General features: G+C 37.4%; 1 protein-coding gene across 8 annotated transcripts in view; it reads left to right on the forward strand.

The window, feature by feature from the left end:
• ALPK1 (alpha kinase 1) overlaps window positions 1-24,413 on the forward strand; it is a 122,360-nt gene that overhangs the window by 29,633 nt on the left and 68,314 nt on the right. Inside the window, exon 1 of one of the 8 annotated variants that reach the window (XM_047718239.1) lies at window positions 4,810-4,830. The exons of the other annotated variants lie outside the window; for them this stretch is intronic. The gene's annotated coding sequence lies outside the window, so the exon portion shown is untranslated. Of the gene's footprint in view, window positions 1-4,809; window positions 4,831-24,413 lie in introns of those variants that run through there. 8 annotated transcript variants of the gene reach the window in all.

Here is a 24,413-nt window from a genome sequence, read left to right on the forward strand (position 1 = left end):
GCTCTGGGAAGTCATGAATTGCTTTGTGAATGGCAGGGTTTGTTTATTTATTTACTTATGTATTTACTTAGGTACATCTAAAAAGGAATTGAAGTGATGTGCACTATTAAAATGTATATAAACCAGAGTAGAAAAAGTTAAAGCAGAAATCATTTAAAAGAAAGGAAGAAAGCAATGTGCTGGAAACCTGAGGCTAGAGAATTATGACAATGGAGCTAATTGGAAGCTCTGAGCTTCTTAGCAACTAGTTCAAGAAAGAAACATGCTGGATTATACAGTCTCATCAGCCAGTAAAGGGAAGTTTGTAAACTTATCTGGAAATGGAGACTTATTCTTGGAGCTTAATTCTAGAAGGAGTTTATTGCATGGACGCTTAAATGAGGAAAGAAGACATTTAATAATGTTTTGCAAAAGCTACATACATGTAATTCATAGACAAAGCTCTAAAGGTAACCACCAACAATATACCAAGTAACATAGTAGATGACAAGGAGAGGGGGAGAAGGGGTTAATGTATGCACACATACACTACCGCTCAAGCAAGAAAATATAAATATTGACTACAGTCCCCATGTTTGCAACTAATTGTGAGGCACTATCTATAACTTCCTTAATGCCTATGCTCGGTAAGGAGGAGGAGGGTAGTATGGAAGGTTCTTCTTCTACTTCCCTACACTTTCTGGACCTGTGTAATCTGCGCTTGGGTGAAACAACACCATATATTGGTTATTGATTTAAAGCATATACCATTTTCTCTAGACCAGTACCCCACCTCATAGGATGTCCTCCAGCTGGCTTTGTAACTGAGTCTTCAATAGACTATTGCTTTGCTCTAAGAGCCCAGCTGCTCCTGGGTTATGGTAAGACCAGTGAATCCTGTGGGAAATGGCCTATACCATCCTGACCACAAGCCAAGTTACATGGATTACCGTTGATGAATTAAGCCTTTAGTGAGTCCACAGAAGACATTGCTAATAGAAGCATACAGGAAAGTCAAATCTATATCCAGAACAAATACCCATTCTAGTGAAAAAAATTGCTACCAAGTCCACAGTGAAAGGGGTTCAGTATGATCAGTAACTAGGCGGCCGACCATGCCACCCGCATCACACACATTTGGAACTGTATGCAGGGCTCAGCGTGGGTCTCTGCTCCTGGTAATGTAAGCATTCAGTGATGATGGTGGCCAGGTCTGCCTTGTGAGAGGAAGTTCATGAGACTGAACCCACAAATCACTTCCCTCTCTGTCATGGCCACTCTGTTCCCGAACCCAGTGAGTAATACTCAGTGATGCTGGGGAAAGAGGACAGCTGACATTTGCAGTCCTGGTCTTCTTGCCCATCTGATTCTGGAAAGTCTTCTCTGTCCATTGGTGAGCTTTCACATGAGGCACAAGCATTCTCACACCATCAACCTATTTTGAGAGGTCCATGAGCATACCTCTACCCTAGACTTTCTTGTAGTCCAATTATTTTTCCTTTCAACTTCCTCATCAAACCAAACCTTTAGGTTCTATGTACAAATCTTCACTCTGATAATCTTCCATTCTAGATAAAGTATGCTGTTTGATCTCTTTCTCAAAGTTCTGCTTATTATAAACATTTATCTTCTACTTGTCCTTTGTGACCAACAGTGTGAAGAGCTCTAATGCTATTATCAACTTATTTATGGCTGATGCCAGTGTATTATATACATAATCATTACTAACTCAATCTTCAATCTTTTTTCCCTGCCTATAGGGAAATCCCTTAAGGCTAAGTTAATAGGTGTAGGGAGAGATGGCATTATAGGAGAATGAGGTGCCATGAGAGTTGGAGTCATTTGCTCATGAAACTTTCTTGTGCTTTTAGAACTTTCTTGAGTCTGCTCTTGTATATGCCACTTCAAGTTGAGGATGGAGAGCTGCTCCTCACATCCAATTTTGAGAACAGGTCAATCAAATAGCATCTAATTTGGAAGGCAGCTCAGGTCTCAAAACCAGTTCATTTCCCATGGCCAGATATTCAGTCTTCACCAGAATCCAACAACGAAGATCAGGAGATGTTTCCCAAGGAAAATAGTTACTTGTCAGAGAAGCATGGCTTTGCTCTCAATTATGTGGCAGTGTTATGATTCTCTTACTGGGGAATTTCATAGGCTCAATGATCTGTTATAGATATTTTGTACACAGTAGATTTTCTGAGTCACAAGATCTAAGTAGTTAGAGTGGCTTATTCTTTAAACTGAACTGCTGAAGAATATTCTTTTGCTGTTGGCCTTCCTTACATATAGAGCCTTATGGTTTATTTAATAAATGGGAAGGAACAACACCGGTGTAATATTATTGTGCCTCTATAATGCTAAAAGCCCACCAAATGTGTGTGCCTCTTTCTTCATGGAACTGGGTACAAGATGCCACAAATTGTCTTTCACTTTGGAGGGGATACCTCTAAATATTCCAGATCTCTGGACTCCCCAAAACATCAATGAATTGGCAGATCTCTGAACTTCCATGGAATTTATCTCTTATTCTCAGTCAGATATGTGTCTTACCAAGGCATCTTATGTATTTGTTACTTTCTGACCAAAATGTGATAACAAATCCCACCTAGTACAACTAGCACAGTGAATCCAGAATCTCTGGTAAAGGTACTCATGTTAATAATTTTGATTCAAAGGAGCTTTGTTGCTTTTTTCCTCCTTAGTCTAGTATTTTAGAATTCATTTTCACACATATTCTCCTGTCTTCTGCTATATAAATTAGAAGTCATACAAGTCTTTTGATATATACGCTGTCTCCTCTAGGCATAACCTGGTCAGACTCTCCTGATACTTCGATGCCTCAGCTGCATAGTTCCAAGAAGTAAGACAATGAAGCTCCTTGATTCTTTTTTTTTCCTTTTCCTTTTATTTGTTTTATATTTCCTTCCTTCTGTCCTTCCTTCCTGCCTTTTTTTGAGTAAACAGCATATATTGTATTTATTTTTTATTTTTTAACTTGATATACAGTAAAGTTGATCTTTTATTTAGCCTTTATTTTGTAATTTTAATGTATCTATAGATCTGTGTAATAACTAACACCACAATTAGGATATGGAACCAATTTCCCTCTAAGTACTGCTTTAGCTGCTTATCACAGTCCCAAAGGGAAACAGTGTTCCCAGTCCAAACTGCCAACAGTTGAAGCTTTGTGAAGACCATTGTTAAAATTGGCAAGTATTAAAACAGTGATTCAGATAGCATAAGCCTTGAGGATATTATGTTTCAGAAAGTGATCAGCTTGGTTCTGGATATATAGGAATTTTAGTATACAACAGGGGCTGTATATGTCAGAGTGGAAAGTCAGGATAAGGATGAATATTTCTTATTATTTTAAACCAAGTAACTCAGAGGCTTTCCTAAGTTTAACCGAACTCCTGTGCTCCTAGGCTCCCTTTGGATCTGATTACTCCGCTGTAAGTTGGATTAGAAAAAATCTTGGGATAATTTGGTTTCTAAATCTTTATTTCTTGCATATAGTTCCTGCTAGAACCAGGAAGGCATACTGGATAATGAAGATCTTTTCATTTGCTTTTGCCAATCTTGTCACATTCCAGAGAGAGGCAGGGGAGTCATCATAGTAGTTATAGTAAAAATCAGGAGAAAACAACCATTTGCTTTAGGGGGGTTGTTGTTGTCATCTTAATCACTGAGATGTAGTTTTGTCTGAAAGGAAAAAATAATCCAGATGGTTAAGTTTCTTTTCATTCTTCAAAAGATGGGTGTTACTACTTTTGAGGTATATGGGATGGTTGGGGGGCACTGGCCTCCTGTAATATTGGATGGTTTTAGCTGGAGTGGAAGCTGGTGCCTTCTTGAGCAGAAAGGAGTGAACTCATTGGGGTTCTATTTGAGGCAGGACAGAAGGTAATATTAGTATGAGGGTGAGTCTCAGAATCTCAGCTTTGGGAGAGCTGCGTAGTGAATATAATATACTAAAGCCACATATTCAAGAGGCAAAAATATAGTTTCTTATAATTTTCAATGACTTAATATAATCTCAATATTAACATGCCATTTCATCTGGATAAGGGAAAGCTTGACCTAATTAAATCCAAGCAGATTCTAGAAACAGGTTTTCCTCCAACAATTCCAGGTTTTTTTGGATTTCTGAGGGTGATAGATACAAGGTTTTCACAGACGGTCAGTCAAACATCTTTGATGAGCTCTTGGGATCTTTATTCAACCTGAATAGGTGGAGGAAGTGTTTACTGTTTATAGTCCTTTGCTATGAACTTTTCATGTGGCTTTGCATTTTGGAAAAATAAAAATAATCAAACAATAAATCCAGGCCTTTAACTTGAGTCTATCTCTCAAAACTATTAAGGCTTCTTTTGTTTACTGCTGTATCCTTAGTAGCTAGAATTGTGCCTGGCACATAGTAGATGCTCAGTAAATATTTGTTGAATAAATGGAAGTAAGTAAATAGATGAATGAATCAAAACTCTAGGCCTCAAGTGTGCCTGGGTGGCTCAGTCAGTTAAGCTTTGGACTCTTGGTTTCTGCTCAGGTCTCATGGGTGCTTAGATTGAACCCCTGTGTGAGGCTCTGCTTGAGGGAGGTCTGCTTGAAGATTCTCTCCCTCTGCCCCTCCCCCCCCACTTGGACACATACATGCTCTTGTATACACTCTCTCTGTCAAATAAATTAATGTTAAAAAAAAAAGTCTAGGTTTTCATTTGTTTCTTTTAGGCCTAGTTTCCCCAGCAGAAGAGTAATCGAATGAACAACCATATACTGTAGAGAAGAAAAAGAATTACCCTGGATAATGGAAAGAAGATTTACTCATAGAGTGGGTAAAAAGAGATTCGGGTAAACATCTTTCAGTTTTGAATCAGAGACAGGCAGACAGAAACTGTATTTGTAATTATAAATTCTAAGGTAAAAAAAAAAAAGCTTTAACTGCAAACAAGTTATTTAATTATCTCCTTGAATGAGTATCCTTTGCCTTTTGTGTAAATAAGGATGATCAAAAATAAATGAATGAAATTTAGCTAAATTTATAACATCTTTACTTAGATATAATTTATATACCATAAAATAACTTATTTTAAGTGTACAATTAAAGTTTTTAAAAATAAATTTACCAAGCTGTACAAATATCAGAATCCAGTTATAGAATATCTTAATCACCCAAATATGATTCCTTATGCTCATTTACACTTTATATTTACACTTACATTCCCAATCCTCATTCCCACTCTATTAAATCTACTTTCTACCTCTCTTGATTTGCCTTTTCTTAAAATTTCTAATAAACGAAATAATAAAATACTTGGTCTTTTGGGTCTGGCTTCTTTCACTAAGCATGTTTTTGAAGTTCATCCATGTGGTAACAAGTTCTTTTTTATTGCCAAATATTTCATTTCATGGATATTACATTGTGTCTATCCATTCATCAGCTGATGGACATTGGGTGGTTTCTAGTTTGGGGAAATATAAATAGTGCTGCTATGAACATGTGTGGGCAAGTCTTTAGATGACATATGTTTTGATTTCTTTTGGGTCAATACTTAGGAGTGGAATTACAGGGTTTCGTGGTAAATTTATGTATAACTTTTTAAGAAACTGTCAAACTATTTTCCCAAAGTGACTATACATTTTGTATGTCCACTAACACAGTATGTGGGCTCCTGTTTCTCTACATCCTTGCCAACTTCTGTTATTTTCTGCCTTTTTGAAAATATTGAATATAATCTCATGAAGAAAAAGCAATCATCTGTGTTTCTTTATGCCAGCTTTATTGCTAGTGATATAATGACAGCTAAGATATAATTGGGAACATTTAAAAATATTTGGAATGGAAGTTGTAAAACTTGAAAAGAAGCAAAAACTCTCTGCCATCCTGTTAATTTTCTTAAAGCTCTATTTTTTTCTAGTCCCCCTTCTATTAGGAACTCTTCATGACCCCTCTTGGTAGTCTGCTGGGGTTGTCTCATACTGGGATTTATGAGAACCAATTATTAAATTTTCAGGAATTTTGTGGGCCATTTGTTAAATACAACCACAAAATTAAATATTTAAACTTAAAATTACTAAGTTATTTAAATACAAAGACAAAACTTATTTCTTGATTACTTTACAGTATTTTACTATTATCTATGTTTTGAAATTTCCTATGTCTATTGCATTTGCATGGTGGACACACTACATAGTGGTGTGCTACTGAACATGTATCTCTTCCTAATGCTATTTCCGGTGATCCTAGCCTGATAGCTTAAAATCATCTATGGTAGGAATATTTACACCACAGAAATTGGCACATGCTACAAACCAGGGCTTTTTTTTTTTTTCCCCAGAGAAGTGGGTTGTTAAGTATTTACTGGGTCTAAATTTATCTTGTCAGTATTTTTTATTAAGTTTATTAAGGCTGTAGATGGTTTTGGAGAGAATCACATCATTAAAATATTAAGGCAACTAATTGGTTGTTAGTTCTTCTTCTATTCACCTCAGTAAAATTTTCTTTCCACTTATAGCTTGAATCCCCTTCTTAGTAATATTATTACTTGACAATTTGTATTTTGGAGATAGAGGTGGGCAACAACTATGTCTACCATAGTTATATATTTTTTCATTATCTTGGTCAGGCACTAATTATAGTATTATCTCAACCTTATACAATGAACTGGGAATGTCTTTCATATTTTTCTATCCTCTGTAATAATATAAGTTCCTAGAAATTACATGTTTCTAAAAGATTTGATCAGAATTGACTATGACACCTGAGCCTGGCAGCTTTCTTAGATATACTAGGTAAGTTTTTTTACTCAGTCTTAATTAAATCTTAGATTTTTCTTCAATTTTAAAAGTATATCAAAATTATCCTAGAAAATATATACTGTAAACAAATGTTCACGTTTTTTACAAGGATTTGTACATTATAGTCTCTCTCTGTCTTTTTAAAGATTTTATTTTTAAGTAATCTCTACACCCAACATGGGGCTTGAACTCACAACCTCGAGATCAAGAGCTGCACACTCCACTGACTGAGCCAACCAGGCACCCAATGATAGTTTCTTATGCTTCTAAAATCTTAATCATGATGGTGTTTATACCACTTTTCCCATTCTGAAATTATTATCTCTTCTTTTTTCCCATTAGATTTTCGTGAAAGCCAATTAATTGGCCTTTTCGAATAGCTACCATTTCGCTTTATGTGCTATTTCATAATTTTTATGTTTATTCATTCCTCCTACTCCCCTAAGACTTAGTTTGTTACTCCCTTTCCACTTGCTTAGTATGAAAGCACAGTTGGTACTTCTTTGTTTTTATTATAAAAAGTTATCAAGCTATGCATTTTTTTCTGGACATAGTTCTGTTTGCATCCTTTAAGTTTGGAAATATATTCGAAAAAGACAGTAAGATGAGTTGCAAGTGCTATTGAAAAATCCAAGCAGATCAATTATAAAATCTAATTTTTTGTTAGTAATTTAGAACTTTTATGCATTATGGCCAAATAATTTTTCCTATTGGGGGTTTGTGAAGTTTCTTTTGAGCCTACTATATTATTAATTTTTATAAATGCTCAATAGTTACACACATTTAAATATATATTTTGGATAAGAGCAGAAGGGTTTTCATTTTAAATACTTTTGATTAATAAACTATTTTATGCCTTTTTTATGCTTACGTATAATTATACTTAGTGGGGTTTTTTTTGGAAGTCACTTTTTGAATAAAATATAATAAGCAACTTTAAATACACTTCTATCTTTACTTATTTCCTACCTTGTTTAAATTAGAAGTATGAGAAGGTGATAATAAAGACAATCAGGAGAAGATGTGAGGGAATAAGAATCACACAAAACAGAAGCTTTAATAACTTTTAAGGTGGCACAGACATAGAAGAGGCACACTACCTAGGAAGAGTGTTCGCTAATATCTAGATGATTGACATAAAATCCTTCAGAGTACATTTTACCTTGGAAGTGACGGAGATAGAAAAATAAGCAGAGAATTATACTAATTATAAAGACTTCAGTCCGAATTTGGTTGGTGCCAGGATTAAAGGGCAAACAACATGTAGCTAAGTTTCTTTCTACTGTCTGTAAGTGCCCAAGGGGCTCACAGCAAGAGAAATAATTGGTCACCTGTCTCATAGCTTAGTCACCTCAGAGAAGCTGGCAAGTAATTCCTGCCACATAGTAAGTGTGTGACACATCAGGCCTCCTTAACTCCAGACCCTGAGTTCTTTCCATTTGCCTTAAAGCCTTTCTAGCATATGCTCATGAAGAAAATGGCCGAATTGAATAAGGAATCCTATTGTGAAATATATTTTAACTTCTATACATGTTCAAAATTATTTGAAATTACCTATTATGAAACCCATAGTTGTGCCTAGAACTATGAAACTAAGGGTAAATAATGTAGACCAAACAATGAAGGGCCTGGATTAGATGATTCATACAAGATTATCTAAGTGAAGGACGCCCGTGGAACTGTTTACAAAATTTGACTCTGAGTTTCCTGGAAGTAAAGGTGAAAAGGGACTATATGATAAGGTTTTGATCCTCATAATCCAATAAAAAGAAATGTATCCATTTAATATGAAAATCTGAATATCTCCTATTTTAATCATAGGAGAATTTATTATGTGGGACTTTAAATAAAAATAACACTAACCAGTATAATGAACATCCTCAATAGCAATTTTTATGAGACAATTATTTTCAAAATTATAATTTATAAACCAATTACATTTTTTACAAATTAATTATCATAAAATAAGGAAAACAGATAAAATCCATTTTGTTCATAGCATAGCACTTTCCTTTTAAAAAAAGAAAATTCATGAATTAGTAAGAGAATACCAGCAGTAGACTAACGGAATTCACTTGTTTTCCATTGCTTTAGATAAAAAATTACATACATTTTCTTCAGTGTTGTACAATTTTTACTGCTTGTTATATTTTACTGAAATTGGATACTGGATTATCTATCTGCTGTTTAGTTGGGTATCATCAGCTGAATCATCTTCATCTGTAGGAGTGACCTACAAATTATTGCACCTAAATGGTATCCTGTAACATCTAAATGTGATTCTATAAAAATAAGGTAAAGGAAAAAAGACCTCTGCCATCACTGAGTCTCTTTCCCCTGATTACCCAGGATCGGATTCCCTAGACAGAAGATGTGGTTAGCATTTGATCCTAATAAAAGGACCCCAAATACTTAGATACAGTTCATTTTAATCTTAGTTGAAAAGATTGTGGACAGACACTTAGGAGAAAGTGAAATCAGCATAATATCTCCTCTTCAAGTGCAGTCCAGCTTTCAGAGTGGTAACGTGGATTTCAGCCCTCCTCATAATTGTCCTTGATGAAAACAGAAGGATTTCACAGCACAGAAAGCAGTGGTTTATGAGGCTGGGTACAAGACAGACGTACAAGAGAACTCTGTTCATCGTCTTCAAAGTGAGGCAGCGATGGCACTGTCGCTGCTGTGGCCACATGTAATATAGCCTGTAGCTCTTTAAAGAGGATTAGCTTTAGCGGCTGGGAGCATTCAATGCTGGTTTCATGTAGAGTAGAATATGCTAATGAAATGTAAATGTCCAAGGCAAACATTGCGTAATATGGAAAACCCTCAAAACTGAGCTTTGTCTCTTGCACAGTGGGAAAACAAACTTTATCATCAGAAGAAGTAGAAAAGGAACGACCTTCCACTTGTCTGCCTTATGTATCTGCTTCTATAAAAAGTGAATTAAAATATATACATATATTTAATTTAATTTAATTTAATTTTAATATCAGTGAAAAAAACAAAATTCAGTCATTCAAAAATATCTTGATAGATCTATGCTCAGAGATGGGTGTGAAATAATTCATATTTGTAGAAAGGAATATATACATAATATGGGTTTTTTAAACACTATTTTTTAAATACTACTGTAGGTTTACAAAGGGCTTGACAGAGTAGGTTCCCCTCACCCATTTCACCTTAAAATTTTTTTCTGCATAATGTCCTGCTGCTCACTGTTGAAATATACTGTGTCTTTATCATAATTTTCCATCCATTGTTTTTACTGCCTTATAGGAATCCAGTATGAGGCTTGATCAGTCTCTTAAAGCTGCACACACATTCAATTAATATTAAAATTATTTTCACATGTTTAGAATTTCAGAACATATCTGACATTGGGAAGGTGAATTCATGATAAGGTGTGTGATTTGCATGTAACTGTGTGACACAACTTGGAATCCATACACATGGTTGCCAAAGATTGAAAGGCCACTAAAGAATTTCATTTCAACTGCTGGGAAATAAAGATCCCAGGAAACACATGGAACCGGGTGCCTATGTGCTCTTTCCTTAGTTACGAGCATTTCACTACACTCAACCACGTAGCTTAGGTTCTCTTGGTTTTTGTTGGTCAGTGGTTTGTGTGTGTGTGTGTGTGTGTGTGTGTGTGCGCACGCGTGTGCATGTGCATGTGTTTTATACCTCAGTTTTGAAGGGTTTGTCTCTGTAGACACCGAATGGTAATACATATTCATGAAAGAGTGCTCTTTCCAGGCGCTGCTACCACTGACAAAGCCTTAGCTGTTTCACACAGCAAGCTGACTGGGATTGTGTGTGGGGACTGCATGGCCAGATTAGTGCAAACAGCAAGCCCACTCCTCTGCTTGTTAGGCCTTGCCATCCTGACAATTTCCCCAATTGTCGCTTGTGACAAGGCTGTCATTAGGTGATGGCTTCTTTTGGCCATTTTCAGATAAAGATAATTTCCTTAACTTCCATTTTATTTGACAACAAGCAGTTTGGGAGAGAAAGGAAGTGCTTCAGTAGTTTATGGATTAGGGTTTTGTCACTTCAAAGGCATCTTTGATCTAAAAATATGTGCTGTACCAAATTCATTATGTCTTTCCTTAAAGAGCCTTTAAATTTATTGATCTTCTCCTCAATTATTCTCCTTTTACGTCCAGTCATGATGTGTGAGATGGTAGTGTTGGGAAAAGCCTAAGGAGGAGTGTGGGGAAAATGCAGCCAACTGGTCACTTCTAAGGCCATTACAAGAACGAAACAACAGGTGCTTTTGTTTAGTGTCGATTCTCTTCTGAATCCCTGTGCGGACAAAGGCCCTTCTGCTGTTTCTCGCTCAACGCAAAGATATCAGCACCAACAGATAAGACAAAATTATATTTGGTGTTATAACCTAATGAAGATCAAAACTTCACAATTTTTATAAAAATTGTGTCTGCAATTGTTTTCCTTCTCACCACTGACTACATGAGTTTCAAAAGCCCGTGTATGAGTAATAGAGACAGAGCAAGTGACTTCTTTATGGACCAATGCTTTGGCTTCCCCTACAAGCAATCTTACATTGTGCTGAGGCTCAGCTTGCTAAAATTCTTAAAACTGAATCATTATTCATAGCAGGAAATAAGAGGATAAGAATCCATATGTGAAAATTTACTTTAAAAACCTAGCAAGAGGAGAATTTACAGCTTCCGTAGTATCTTGTCTTGTTTAGAAAGTCTTCTTGCCCCTTTTGCCCTCTTTGTGTGATGGTGGTTGTTCTAACAATTGCTGTGTGGAATTATTGTGTTTTAAACAACATCTAGGACAAAGAAGTAAATAGTTTACATCTGAACTATCGTGGTTAACCATTGTCTTCTAACACTTCACATATAATAACTTCAATATAGGACAGAACAAGCTACTCACTTCCATTTCTGCAACTAGGAAAAGAGAGTTAAAACAAACAGCTTAATTTCTTTTTTCTTTTTTTGTCTAAATGTAGTATTTTATTAGCCTTTTGGCCTACTGTTTTCTAATGTAGAAATATCCTGATGCTTTTGATAATCAGGAAGTTCATTTGAGCAAAGCATGATTTTAAAACTTTACACATTAAAAGAAATAGGTAATTTGAAAGCATGACCTTAGGTTCCTAAAAGCAATAAAAGTTGTTTCTTTTGAAAAGTCAGTTTTCTGAATTTCCAAAGACTAGTAGAACATAATGTCTTTCATTTTGAAACTAGTTTAGAGGGTTGGGACTCTACCCTTAGGCCCATAATACTCCTCTCCACGAAGTCAGGATAAAAATAGCCGGCAAAGCAATGTCAGAAGCATTTTCCATGTGTTAGGTTATTTCATCCTTATTAAGAGGTAGATACTATTATTGACTCGATTTTCAGAAAGAAACTGAGGCTCAGAGAGGTTAAGTAACTTGCCCACTGTCTCATATCCAGCAAGTGGTAGTAGACCCAGACTAGTGTATTTTGGATACAGAGCCTCTGTTCTTAATGCTAGGGCCTAGAAGACATAGATCTGGACTATCTGCTGTTCCTGAATAAGTAAACGTTAGTTCTGTTGTCCTTTCCATCCTTCAGCTCCCCAGTCCTGGTCCCCTGCTCCACACAATCCAAGAAAATGGGAAGAGAAAGCAGGAGAGGAGAAGGCGAGGGGGTAGATCCAGGTTTCCTTCTGCCTGCATGTCAAACACAGAGGGGCTGGCATGCCAAAATCTGATAAATTCAGACAGTGGGGTTCATGGTTCCTTGTGCTGTCTTTTCAACGAACCCTCCACCACTTCATTACAGACCTCTGATGCCATTTCTCTTGACTTCATTGTAACCAGGAAACCTTAGTTTTGACTTCCTTGTGAGATCAGGAAAGGCCACTTTGGAGGAGGAAAGGAGTACTTCTTGAGCAAGAATGTTTTAGAGAAAGATCTCTGTTTTGTCTTAGAGTTCACCGGCTTTGTGACACGTGAATGTACCACATAAACTGGCAGGCAGCAACACCAACAGCCTGCCTCAGAGGAGACCGGAGTAAATACCCGCTCCAAAGAGATTGTCCTGAAATATGATACCAGTTGCAAGAGAGAGCCCTCTCCTCTGGTCAAATGAGAAAAATCATATTATCCTCACTGTGGTATACAAATAGCTTGTAAGCCACATTCTCCATTTGAATGATAACAATAAGTGCTAACCTCACTGCTGCGGGCCAGGGCCAGCCTGATCCCATCTCCAAACACAAACACTTCTGCCTTGGTCTTGGCTGGGGGCTGTGCAGCGGCCTCCCAACCCCCACCCCTTCTTCCCCCCTGTTAATTGGCTGAGACCACCAGAATTTGGAGGACACAGATGTCACTGATAGTTTTCCTAGGGAGCACATTCATGCCCATCTGTTGCAGCCTAGAAGGCTGTTCATATATCCACAAGGCCTTCATTTAATTCTTGTCAGAAAGTAATGTAAATCCAGTTTACCTCAGAGGTCGCAGCCGAGATTTATGCCAATGAGCCCCCTGCAATTTACACACACTGTAGTTGTATAGCATGAAAAGAAAGCCTTTCATGTTGGTGCATATTAACAAGAAAGCCTGCCTTCCGAGAGGGGCTTTTTGATTGAGGTTTCTCCTGATTTTAATACAGCCGATGCCAGTTGGTATACCCAGCCTTAGAAAAAGCAAAAAAAAAAAAAAAAAGAAGAAGAAAAAGAAATCTAATCTTTAAACTAAAGTTTCTTCTTTTATAAGATGTAAAAGAGAGAGAAATCCTAGCAAGTGGCACTGCTATGTCTTTAATTATCTGTTATGAGACAAACTCCCCTCCACTTGCTGAAGATGGAGTGTGACAGGAGAGCGTGTTCTGGCCAGGAGTCTGAGGAGAATTCAGTTGTAAGCAATTGTCTTTCCAACATGAAAATGTAGGAGTGACCAATTGAATTTGTCCCTGACTTTTCAGTTGTCTCTTTGTAGTCTGTTCAGAGGGAATTTCGGATTTTGATTAACTTTTTTGGACCAGGCTGGGTAGAAATTGATTCATCAGTACAGTGGTAGAATAATATGTGATATACACATATATATTTACAGAATTATTTTATTGGGAATCTAAGAGTACTGAAAGGACTTCCATTTATCCTATCTTTCTGTACATTTTGAAATAATTCAGGACTGTGTCAGTAAGCTGGAAGGCAAATGGTTTTAAAAACACCCATCCTGTCAAAATCTTCTGGAAAGTCTGAATATGCTTTTTATGTAGTATGTGACCTTGGGCAAGTTACTTAACCTCCATGACCTCAACTTTCTCAACCCTAAAGTGGGAATAATAAAGCCTACACTATAAGGTTTTGTGTCTGAGATATCTCCCATAGTACCTAAAGTATAGAAAGTATTCAACCAATGATAATTTCCCTTTCCATCCTGCCTTTTGGCGGTGTCTGTGACAGTAAACTGTATATTAAAAGTATTAGTTAACTTAGTTTAAAAACTCTAAGCATTCACATCATCAGATTACTTTTTCACATTAAAAAAAATTGAAACAGATGAAGTTGGAGATTTTCTTTCTACAGTTCGGAATTTTTGTTTTAAGGTGTTTAACTTTTTAATTCTGTAGAAAGTAGAATAATAGAAGTGTGTTACATAGTTTTGTTAAAATCAGGCTTGGCTTCTATACTCATTCAGGAGTAGCCTGTGATTTCCCAAGACAGTGTTAATAGGGGGCGTGCTTCTCTTGTTTTTGTAGACAATGCTCATTTACCCGTGCTCATGGCTTTGAAGTAGTGGGTATGATTATTTTTGCACACATTTAACTTTTTGTTTATATTTTACTTAAGATAATATTAAATTGGGTTGTGATTTCTGAGCACATACTGCTAACTGGAAAGTGTAGCAGAGAAGCCTAGATTATATGAGGAAAATGTAGGCGGAAGAGACAGATTAAAAATATGTGTTGCTGGTAACTCATTAAGCAAACACTTCCAATATACATAGTCATAGTCTGGACTTAATTACAGAATCAGATGAAGCAGTGGCTTCACTTTCCAGAAGAGAGTTCACATTAGGGAGGCTAAAGCCCAGTTTTGTTGACTCTCTAAACCTGGGAGTAGGCAGATTTAAAATAATTTCAGAACGGTCCTTTTCTGTTTCTCAGAGTTTATCAAGACCATTTCTTTTTGTTTGGAGTCCTTGAAACACAATCTTAAATTTTTTTACTATTAGAAATTTCAAACGTATTAAAGTAGAGGGGCAGTATAAGAAATCTGACATATTTTACTCAGCCTCAACATGTAACAATCTGGAGCCAGTCTTGCCTAATTTATACCCTCACTTGCTCCCCACCTCCATGTCCCAAATTATTTTGAACCAAATTTCAGACTTCATGCAATTTCATCTGTAAATATTTAATATTTAATAATACTAAGATATGATATGAACTTTTCTTTTCTTTTTTCCCTTTTTTAAAACAAACTCCTTTTTAACATAACCACAGTACCATTATCTCACCTCAAAAATTAACACTAATGCCTTAATATCATTTATTGCAACTTAATGTAATCAGTGAGAAAATGGAGGGCCCTCCTTTTTTTAAGGAAATGGATTATTTGGCTTCAGTGTTATAAAACTGGCTATTTTGCTCCCATGATGTAAGAATTTCATGAGTACTTTTTTGTAGCAACTTTTATTGCTGATTTATGTGGTCGATAGGTTTTGTGGTATATGGTAATACCTTCCTAGAATGAAAATTTGTTGTTTTATTGGAAAATAAAAATTGCATCATTATTTTAGTCTTACCCCACCTTCATTGATTCATTTGGATAAGTGTTTTCCAAACTTATTAGCTTCAAACGAAATTATACATGGAAAGCCACTATATATAACGGATGGAAATGAAATTACTCTGGGGCCATGCTGCCAACCACTCATTTGGCCCATTCTTTCCCCCTGTGGGGTCTTGCAGGTTTTGGTAAGTGAAATGTCTTTTTATAAACCTATACCATTTTCCCGTTTTGGTTTTAGGGTAAGACAAATTGCTGTGTGAAGCAGTGTAAAGAATAAGAGAGCGTTGCCTACATAGTTGAAATTACCAAAAAATGACTATACAGTACTTAATTTTGAAGCTTACTACCACTAAAAAGAATGTTTCACTTAAAGTAATTAAAATGTTTATTGTAATGGGAAAAATCCACTGTGCTCATAAATAATGGCCCCAGTTCTTAGTTGACTCTACTGGGGCCTCCTGGGAAGAGATGTATTTGCTCCCTGTCAGGATTAATCTATAAATGCAATCACCACTTAGACCTCATCAGTTCTTTCCTTCCCCTTCATTGGTCCCTCTGGAATTATACTGCAGCTTGAATAAGGTCAAAATTAGGATAGTTTTCCCCAGAAAAAAAAAAAAAAAAAAACCACAGCCATTATTATTTCAGTGCTTTAAGATTTGAGAATCAACCCAAGAGTTGTTTCTTTAAACATCCTGGAATAGACATTTCTGTCATAGAATCCATATTCTACCAAAGTAATGCATCCTGTTTTTTAGTGTGGTTATTGGTTTCTTCTCCCAGAAAACCTAGGGACACAGAGTGGTCTCACATAAAACCACAGTGGATTGGATATTTAAAAGCTTGTGTCTAACACCTGCAGGTAATCCCAGTGAGTTGCCATTTGAACTTGGACAAACTATTGAACTTCTGACTGTTTCTTCAAATGGGGACCATGTTACTAGCTATCTTCTTCCTTGTAATCTTACAAAAGTAAGATAATTCTCCTATTTCCTTTCGACAAGATTTGATATGAATGCCTTTGCTTCTGTAATAGTGGAAAGGATAGAATGGATTCTCCAACTTGTCTAAATGTAAGTAAACTCATCCTCATTGGTTAGAATAATGCTTTGGAATTTTTTGTAAGCTAAATTATATACTTATTTTCCTTCCCCAATAAGGCTGTCTTTGAGGGTTCTCTATTCTGTTTCTGGGCAACCTTCTGAAGTATCAAATGCAAGATATAATGGATACTCAGCATATGCTTAACTACCATTCAGAGTTTGCAAATGCAGTACATGTTATTTTATAAACCTGTAAGTTAGCTATGAAAACCAAACATTGAGGAAATAGTAGGAAACAGATGGTTAATTTTTCCTAGTAAAAGGCTGTGTAAAAACTAATGTGTTTCACTTGCTTACTTTGATTTACTTATTTTTAATTTTTTTCTATTAGTTCTACACTGGTAAATCTTCCTTCATTAGCTAAAAGCAAGGAACACAATTAACACTAAGTCTCGGATCTCCACCCTCCTCATTAGAGAAAAAAGAAAATGTGAGCTCTTCTGTTGAGGAACTACCAAAGAAAGTGAGTGGAGTAGTCCAAAAACAATGAAGTTATCCTCCACATCAGGTGACTGATTCCCTGAGCACATTTGCTCCATGACTGAGCAGTATTTTCCCCAGGAACAGAACTCTTCTAGAAAGTGGAGAATCCTGAAATTCTAAAACTGTTTTCATTTTCCACGTCAGCCTGAAGAAGGGAGGGCCTCAAAGCTGTCTGCAGGTTACAGAGAGCAGAAGTAGGTCTAGTTTTTTAATAGTCTTTCTGGCTCCTAAAATGACCCATGTTAATTAAGGACTTTGTATACAACGTAGGATGCATAGGAGCTGTGAAGAGGTAAGTAAACAAAAAATTAAACGTGCCACCCTTTCTTTATAGACACCTTTCTCCCCCGCTTAAGATCACACAGGAGTGGTAAAACCCTGCCGTCAACTGCTACAGAGCCCCTTGCCCCTGGGCTGTATTGGTTATCACTGTGTGGAAGTAGTTCGGGGTGTGGATGTCTGCCTCACTCAATGCGACTTTTGCCTCTGTGCCCTCAAAGCATGTGGATGTCCCAGCGGTCGTCCCTCAGCAGTCTCTTGCCACTCGAGAAAATATAAGACGCGTTTGTTCCCAGGCCAGTAGGAGGCTCCCTGCCAAGACCCATCGGTGGCTGGTGACATGCACACGCTGTGTGAATCACACAGCCACATGGCGGACTTTGATTATGTCAGGCCCGGAGTGTGGGCTGCCAATCACCAATCCAGAAGCCCACCCCCACCCCGGCGCCTTTGACATTTTAAGTAAAAAATAAATAAAGGGCTTTGTGTGTATCTCAGAGTGAAGAAGAAGATGTGGGGTTGCGGGTGTTTCTGTCTGATCTGTAATCCGATGGACGCTCTCTCCCTGAGCCACTTCAGGGCTCACTTGCCTGCCGCCTCAGACAGAGGAAAGAAAGGCTGAGTGCTGGAGGCAAACAGCTGATTAAACCGAGTTGGCTGGGTTTTAAGATTTTTTTTTTTTAAGCAAATAAAACTCACATCTTTCTTCCTGAAAATGTCTAAGTGGTCATAATATTTCAACTCTCTAACAGATTTTTATTCATTAATTGAGAGTGGATCTGGCGAATTACTTAGGGAAGAATCCCATTATTGTAAGACTTGATACTGAGAAAAATATCAAGAATCTGAAAATGTTACATAGTGAAGCAATTTTCTTTCTTAAAAACATAAATGCTAATTACGTCAATAAGGAAATCTAATCCAAATAAGATAAAGAAAAATTAGGAGGCCCTTTAAAAAAACGAAATTTTATTTCCTGAAAATGTTATTGATAACAATAACTGATAACTTCGGAGCACTTATTACATGCTAGGTGATTCTCCTTGTGTTTTACATATATATTATATTTACATGGTTGTATCATACAATGTTACAATATAATTCAATTCAATAAAACTCTGTGAGATTGGTCCTATTATTACCCTGTTTTGCAGATGAGGAAACTGAGACCTGACTTGTGTAAGGCTGCTCAGCTCACAAGCAGCAGAACAGAAATTTAAATCCAAGAACCCTAACCGTGTTTACCGTGGCTCTCTACTGATGGCTCAGACAGTGAAAGTACACCTCTTCATTTTGCTGTTCCTATAATTTCGCAGCCCCTTCATCCCTTTTGTCTTGAGACAGACTATTCCTTTGTGGGCTACCTCTAACTCAAAATCTGCATGTCTGTTTGCGAAATAACTCTACTGGCTGTGAGAATTATGAATACAGATTTGAAAATATTTTGTTGCCGAAGTAACCTTAGTCCCCACATTTGCTGGCTTTCATCAAGTATGTAATGCTTCATAACCCTAGCAGTTTTTGTACTTCATGCCATTTCCATATATATACCACACCATCACCTGCACTTTCCTCCTACTTCACCCCCGGAGACACCCAGCAGGTTTGCCCTTCTGACTATGAAGCGGGGCATTTCTGTTGCCTCGTCCACCAAACCACACACTACATTAGCAATCGAGTCTACACCATTTCTTCTTCTTCTTCTTTTTTAGATATTTCTTTATTTATTCAACAGAGATCACAAGTAGGCAGAGAGGCAGGCAGAGAGGGGGAAGCAGGCTCCCCGCTGTGCAGAGAGCCCGATGCGGGGCTCAATCCCAGGACCCTATGACTATGACCTGAGGCAAAGGCAGAGGCTTCACCCACTGAGCCACCCAGTGCCCCTATTTCTTCTCTTCCAGTGAATTTTTCCTTGCCATGTTTTTCTCTAGAACCCTGGTATCTATTTCATGAGAAGGTGGGTGTGTTTTGAGGATAAGTCAGAAACCCTGAATTCTTACCCTGATCTTTGCTTGGGACTTTGGGCAGGTTACTCAACCTCCTCCTGCCTCAGGTTCTTCCCCTGGAGTTTGGGTGAATGATACCTGCCACTGAGAGTCTACTCGCCTGTTTGAAGATCCTTCCAAGTTTGTAAAATAATTTTTTCCTGCTCTATGACTGCCCGCCAGTGTTATGGCAGCTGTGGATTTGGGGACATACGGAGTCAGTACAGGTGGCAGTTCTTCTCTCATTTGGAGTGCAAAAATACAAGAAAGCTCCTCCTGGAAGTCCCATTTGCAAGTGCCGAATCCTTGAATAGGACCAGATGGCAGGTTTGGCTCACCTTGACCTGAGATGTTGCTCTTCCAGCCATGGGGGCCAGGCTCGTAATTCGTCAGATGTCACCACGGCTGATGGAGTGGGTAACTGTAGCTGGGGACTATGAGCAACAGGCCCCATGATGATGACCTTTTTTTCCCCTCCTCTTTCTTCCCGAGGCCAGCAGGTAACCCATTGGTGACCCGGAACACTCTGACTGCACTTTCCTGTGCAGTCAAGTTTGATAAACACCTTCAGCAGCTGAGAACAGGAGAGGCTGGGGCACAAGGACGAGAGAGACAGAGACAACTTGGAGAGAAGGGACCGCTGAGGCCTCCAGTCTCCCATTCGAACAAGGTGTGGCCCTCAGGCTGGAAGTCTTGATATAAAGAGCCATTGGAAAGAACTTCTCTGTCATGTATAGAATTCCCTCCCCCCTCCTTTTTTTTTTTTTAAATCACAGCACACTCCTTCATTTTCTTTGTAAGTGAAAAGAAAAGGAGAATCAAATTTCTTAGCCATCTAGTGTTTGTTACACTAATGGTTCCAACTGCCTGTCTTATCATTATTTCAATAGTCTCTGCTAACTCATGGATCCTTAATACGAGATGAGGATCTCTTCCTCAAAGTCTCTTGTCCTGTCACTCTCCAACTAGATTTCTTTTCCTTATCTCTCTCTCTAGCTGTTCCAAACCCTAACCCCTTGAGAAGTCCCAGGGCAAGTGCCCCACCCTGCTCAGAAAGGCTCCTTTGCTGTCCTCAATGGAATCACTTGCTCCAACCCCGAGGGCAAAAACTGACATTTATTACCTGTCCAGTACTCCTAGACTTGAGTTTCTGTTTTCCTATTTTCAATTTTTTAAAAAGATTTTATTTGTTTATTTGAGAGAGAGAGAGAGAGCTTGAAAGAAAGACCACAAACAGAGGGTAGGGGTAGAGGGAGAAGCAGACCCTGTGCTGAGCACAGAGCCCAAAGTGGGACTCCATCCCAGGACCCTGGGACCATGACTTGAGCTGAAGGCAGACGCTTAACTAACCAAGCCACCCAGGTGCCCTCCTCTTTTTAATTTTTTCATTAAATGTCAAATCAATATCAAAAAATTATAAAATAGGTGTAATATAGCCAGAACATGATAGATGCTCACAGATTAATCTAAGTCAAAAACATACCACTTTCTTTGAAGTCCCCTGTGTTCATACACTTCCCTCACATCTTCACTCTCTGCTCCATAAACCCACTGTTGTGAATTTTTAGCTTATCATTCCCTTTCTTTTCTTTTTAATTTTACCATGTATATTTGTATCCTATAATATTTTTTTTAGCTATAAACGTTTTAAATGTTATGCATGTATTCTGTGACTTGCTTTACTATATTTCTAAATTTCATCCATATATTGCTACATGTAACTATTAATCATTCATTTATTTGCTTATTCTATTCCGGTGCATAAATACACTTCAGTTTTTTAATCTATTTTCCTGTTGAGAGACATATGGATTGTTTCCTTTTGTTTGTTTACTATTACAAACTGTGTCATTGTGAATGTGCCTATATTTCCTCGACTCTGGTCCAAGATTTTCTCCAAACTAGAGTATATGCCTAAGAGTGAACACTGGGTCATAGTGTACCCACTGTGTGCATTTTTTGTTTTACTGAATAATGCCAAACTGTAGTTTTCAACAGTGGTGAAGGGAAGTAACACTGTTCTTGATGACTGTTACCCAACTTAAATTTTTTCCCAGTCAAGAAGTTGTGAATGTTTATGGTTTGCATTTGTATTTCCTGATTACTAATGAGGTTGGACACAATTCACATGTTCATTGCCATCAATGCTTTCTCTTGTGTGAAGTGTCTGCTCATTTTTTTTTCTACTGTGTGATTGGTCCTTTTTTTCATTGACTTACAGGAATTCTTTATAGATTCAGAATAGAAATCCTCTGTCAGTTTATATACATTACAAAATACTTTCTCCCAGTTTATGACTTGTCTTTTCACTTTCTTTATGATGTCATTTTACTAATTAGAAGTTTATCTCTCTAATTAAATATCAATCTTTTGTGGTTTGCTTTTTTTACAAGTAGTTTGAGAAATTCTTCCCTTACCAAAGGATCAAAAGGATATTCTCCCTTAGATATTCTCCTTTAGGAAATTCAAATCAAAACCACATTGAAATACCACCACACACCAGGTAGAATGGCCAAAATCAACAGGAGAGGAAACAACAAGTGTAGGAGAGGATGTGGAGAAGGGGAACCCTCTTGCACTGTTGGTGGGAATGCAAGTTGGTGTAGCCACTTTGGAAAAGAGTGTGGAGATTCCTCAGAAAATTAAAAATAGAGCAACCCTATGACCCTGCAATTGCACTACTGGGTATTTACTCCAAAGATACAAATGTAGTGAAAAGAAGGGCTATAAATACTCCAATGTTCATAGCAGCAATGGCCACAATTGCCAAGCTATGGAAAGAGCCGCAATGCCCTGCAACAGATGAATGGATAAAGATGATGTAGTCCAATGAACAGACATTTCAGCAAAGAAGACATCCACATGGCCAACAGACACATGAAAAAGCGCTCCACATCACTTGGCATCAGGGAAATACAAATCAAAACCACAATGAGATACCACCTCACACCAGTCAGAATGGCTAAAATTAACAAGTCAGGAAATGACAGATGCTGGTGAGGATGTGGAGAAAAGGGAACCTCCTACACTGTTGGTGGGAATGCAAGCTGGTGCAACCACTCTGGAAAACAGCGTAGAGGTTCCTCAAAAAGTTGAAAATAGAGCTACCCTAGGACCCAGCAATCACACTATTGGGTATTTACACTAAAGATACAAACGTAGTGATCCAAAGAGACACGTGCAGCCAAATGTTTATAGCAGCAATGTCCACAGTAGCCAAACTGGAAAGAACCTAGATGTCCATCAATGAGATGAAAAGATAAAGATGTGGTGCATATATACAATGGAATACTATGCAGCCATCAAAAGAAATGAAATCTTGCCATTTGTGATGACGTGGGTGGAACTAGAGTGTGTTATGCTTAGCGAAATAAGTCAATCAGAGAAAGACAATTATCATATGATCTCCCTGATATGAGGAAGTTGAGAGGCAACATGGGGGGTTTGGGGGGTAGGAAAAGAATAAATGAAACAAGATGGAATTGGGAGGGAGACAAACCATAAGAGACTCTCAATCTCACAAAGCAAACTGAGGGTTGCTGCAGGGAGGCGGGTAGGGAGAGGGTGATTGGACTATGGACATTGGGGAAGGTATGTGCTATGGTGAGTGCTGTGAAGTGTGTAAACCTGGTGATTCTCAGACCTGTACCCCTGGGGCTAATAATACATTATATGTTAATAAAAAAAATTTTTTAAAAAGAAGATGTAGTCCATATATACAATGGAATATTACATAGCCATCAGAAAGGATGAATACCCAACTTTTGTATCAACATGGATGGGATTGGAGATTATGCTGAGTGAAATAAGTCAAGCAGAGAAAGTCAATTATCATATGGTTTCACTTACTTGTGGAGCATAAGGAATAACATAGAGGACATTAGGAGGGAAATCGGAGCAGGAGACGAACCATGAGAGACTGTGGACTCTGAGAAACAAACTGAGGGTTTTGGAAGGGAGGAGGGTGGGAGGGATGAGTGAGCCTGGTGGTGGGTATTAAAGAAGGCATGTATTGCATGGACACTGGGTATGACATATAGACAATGAATCTTGGAACACTGAAAAAAAATTAAATTAAGATGTAAAAATGAATAAATAAAAATAAAAATAATTTAAAAAGATATTCTCCTTTATAAGTTGCATACTTAGGGGTGCCTGGGTGGCTCAGTGGGTTAAAGCTTCTGCCTTCGGCTCTAGTCATGATCCCAGGGTCCTGGAATCGAGCCCTGCATCAAGCTCTCTGCTCAGTGGGGAACCTGCTTCCCCCCTCCCCACCTGCCTGCCTCTCTGCCTACTTGTGATCTCTGTCTGTCAAATACATAAATAAAATCTTAAAAAAAAAAAGTTGCATACTTTTGTCTTTAACATGTAAGTCTTTAATCTAACTAGTATCGATAAAAAAAATAACCAATTAGCTCAATGCCGTATACTAAGCTAGTATAGTAAACCAAATTTCCCTATATAAATGTGTCTCTTACTGCATTCTATTTTATTTAGAAGCTCAATTTGCCTACTCTAGTGCCAGTAACACTTAAATCATTTAATATAATATTGTATTAGTTATTGGAATCTGTTATGACACTCTGCCTCCTCCCTTGTTATTTTTCATTAGAAGTACTTTGATTATTTTTGAGAATTGTCCTTCCACATAAATTTTAGAATCATTTGGTCAAGTTGACACACACACATAGAGCTGTAGCAATTTTGATTGGAATTGCATGAAGATATAGATCAATTTGGGGAAAATTGGTATCTAATAATATTGCGTTTTCCAGGCCACTACCATAGAATATCTCTTCATGTATTTAGATTTTTATTAATGCCTTTTAATGAAGTAAGTTCTATAATTTTTCTCCAGAAATCTTGCATATTTATTATTAGAATTATTAAGTTACTTCATTTGTATATACACATATACACACATATATTATTTTTTATTATACCTTACGTATTTTATGCCCTGGTAAATGGTGTATTTTTATTAAATTATGTTTTATAGCCACTTGTTGCTCATTTAAAGGATATTTTGCATAAGATTGGA

This window comes from Lutra lutra, chromosome 2 (assembly GCF_902655055.1).
Source record: "Lutra lutra chromosome 2, mLutLut1.2, whole genome shotgun sequence".
Classification (NCBI taxonomy): domain Eukaryota; kingdom Metazoa; phylum Chordata; class Mammalia; order Carnivora; family Mustelidae; genus Lutra; species Lutra lutra.